This window comes from Jaculus jaculus, chromosome 9, assembly GCF_020740685.1.
Source record: "Jaculus jaculus isolate mJacJac1 chromosome 9, mJacJac1.mat.Y.cur, whole genome shotgun sequence".
Taxonomy (NCBI): Eukaryota; Metazoa; Chordata; class Mammalia; order Rodentia; family Dipodidae; genus Jaculus; species Jaculus jaculus.
In genome coordinates, this window is record NC_059110.1 from 106042008 (window position 1) to 106045121 (window position 3114).

A 3114-nucleotide genomic window follows, 5' to 3' on the forward strand; every position below is an offset into this window, starting at 1 on the left:
TATGTGTTCATACCTATATATTACTACTACTCTCACTTTTGATAAAGAACCTTCTCTTTTCAGATGGCAGTGACCTTGGGATGACTCAGAAGGCATCATGGTGCTGGGAAGAAGTGACAGAGGAGTGCTCAGCACTGAAATATCTCTATCACACCTTCCAGGCTCAGGGTCCATTGTGGAAGAGGTGGTGGAAAGAATGTAAGAGCCAAAGGAAGGATAGGACTCCTTACAATGTGCTCCTCCAGACACAAAATGGCCTGGATATTCATGACCTCACAGTGCCTGACACTACCTACACAAGACCATCATAACAGGAAGAAAAGGTCATGATATCAAAATAAAAGAGAGACTGATTGAGAGGAGGAGGGGATGTGATGGAGAATGGAGTTTCAAAGGGGAAAGTGGGAGGAGGGAGGAGATTACCATGGGATATTGTTTATAATCATGGAAGTTGTTAATAACAAAAATAATTTTAAAAAGTAAATGAAAATAAAATCCTTTTTTAAAAAAGAAATTGTCACATATTAATAATATTATCAGACCTAGGAGTGGTGATGCACACCTTTGATCCCAGCACTTAGGAGGCAGAGGTGAGGATCACCATGAGGTCAAGCCAACCTGAGAGACTACATAATGAAATTCCAGGTTAGCCCAGGCTAGAGTGAGAACTTACCTCAAAAAAAACCCCAAGTATATACATATGTATATAATATATATATATATATATATATATATATATATATATATGTATAAACTTTATGTATATTATAAAACTGTATAAATATATATACAGAATTAGAAAACACAAGTATGGAGCCAGCTAGAGGACCATGAGTTACATTAAAGTTACTAATGGAGGGCTGGAGAGACAGCTTAGCAGTTAAGGTGCTTGCTGCAAGGCCTAAGGACCCAAGTTCAAGTCCCCAGAACCCACATAAAGCCAGATGCACAAGGTGGTACATGTGTTATTTGCAGTGGCTAGAGACCCTGGTGCACCATTCTCTGTCTATATCTGCCTCTTTCCCTCCCTCTCTCTTTCAAATAAATAAAATAATGTTTTCAATATAAAATAATTTGTTACAACACAGTGTTGGCACAAGACTCCTGTGTATAAGCTCAAAACACTCTGGAGCACCCAGCTAGGGGTCTCTCTTTTTTCCCCTTGTCTTATGGACCTCTTCTATCAGACGTTTTAGATAGTAGATCTCTTTGGCCACAGACTCTGCCTTCTCTTTCAGAGCTTCATTCTTATTTTCTAGCTCTTTATACTCACCAGTAAGGGTCTCTTGCTCTGCCCTCTTTTTCTGTCGGTACCTAGCGGCTACCATCTTATTTTGCTCCATTTTATTTTTATTATTTTGTTGTTGCTGTTTTCGAGGTAGGGTCTCACTCTAGCTCAGGCTGACCTGGAATTCACTATGTAGTCTCAAGGTGGCCTCAAACTCACGGCGATCCTCCTACCTCTGCCTCCCGGATGCTGAGATTAAAGGCATGCACAACCATGCCCGGCCTATTTTGCTCCATTTTAAAAAGCTTCTTATACAAGTTTTCAACCTTGACTTTTGCTGCCATCTCCCCAGGAGGGACATAAGGTTTGGGATGGGGAACACTTGGAGATGGCAGACTACTTGGAAATTCCCCAGAGGTAGAGGCACTGTGCTGGGGAGAGGCAGGGTAGGACTCAGGCTCATACAGATGCCACTGTCATTATCTGAGGGGGTGTCTTCCTCCTCTATGCACTGAGGGGTCATGGAAATGTAAAGCGCCATGTCAAGCTTCCTATCTCCTTCAGAAATATCATCTTCACTGCCTAGGTCTAAACTAAAGGAATGACCTGGAGTGGAAGACAGGACCCCTGGGGAAGAGGAAAAAGGTTGCCAGAAGGCAAAGGGAATAACCTGGTTAGCTTTTGTTGAACTTTCTGGGAGCTGGTGAATTGGGTTCACTGTCTGTGGAGGCTCCTTGTTAGTTTCTTGGAGTAGGAGGATAAAAAGATCACATGGGTCATCAAAAGTATCCAAACGCTCATGTGGCATGGCTTCCAAGGTCACCCCTATGCAACAGCATCAAAGTCAAAACTACTTCAGATCCATTTTCTCCAACACTGAAACTGTCCTGGAGAAGGGATTCTCCTTGCCAGTGTCTGAGGCACTGACCCATCCACAGCCACCCATTCCGAGGAGCCTGCCTTAGCCTTGTCACCTGAAGCCATAAGTTTGAAGTACTTGGTCACCTCCAGGCAGTCATCTAAGAAACCTAAGCTTTCTTCAGCCCCCAAACCCGACGGGCGGAAGGGGGCCTTGCCACCACCTGGCTGCTCAGGAAGCTCATCTAGGTCATGTTGTGGGGTTTTGCTGGAATGGAGGGATCTGCTTGATTCCAAGGTGTCTTTGTCCATAATAGCAACGCTGCTGCTGGATATCATGAAAAGCGCCATGGCTAAAGCCAGTGGGAGTTGCCACTGTAAATGCCAATGCTGCCTCTTGGGCACTGCTGCCTCTAATACCATGGTGGCCGAACATCCTGTGGGAGGGAGGAGGGAAAAGGAGCCAGCAGAGAGCACTACATGGATGGCGGGGGGGGGAGGGGAGCAGAAGATGCATAATTTGTTTTTTAAGTTACTAATGGAGGGGGCTGGAGATATGGCTTAGCAGTTAAGGCACTTGCCTGAAAAGCCTAAGGACCCAAGTTCAATTCCACAGGACAGATGCACAAGGGGGCATCTGGAGTTCTTTTGCAGGGCTTGGAGGCCCTGACATGCCCATTCTCTATTCCTCTCTCTCTCTGTCTCTCTCTCAAATAAATAAATACATAAAAGATTTTTTTTTAAGTTCAGAAAAGATGCCAGGTCTTTATCTAAATAAAGGTCATCTGTAGGCATTAAAACTGTTATAAAAGAGGTGATAAGTACTGGGGAGATAGCTTAGCGGTTAAGGTGCTTGCCTGCAAAGCCAAAGGACTCAGGTTTGATTCCCCAGGACCCATGTAAGCCAGATGCACAAGGTGGCACAGGCATCTGCAGTTTGTTTGCAATGGCTGGAGGCCCTGGTGTGCCATTTCTCTCTTGCTTGCTTGCTCTCTGCAGCTGCTGCTGCTGCTGCTGCTCCTTTTTTC

The 3114-nt window shown here is 44.7% G+C and overlaps 1 pseudogene; it reads right to left on the reverse strand.

The window, feature by feature from the left end:
• Positions 1-1139: 1139 nt before the first annotated feature.
• Positions 1140-2340, reverse strand: LOC101595921 (annotated as a pseudogene).
• Between the last annotated feature and the right edge of the window lie 774 nt (positions 2341-3114).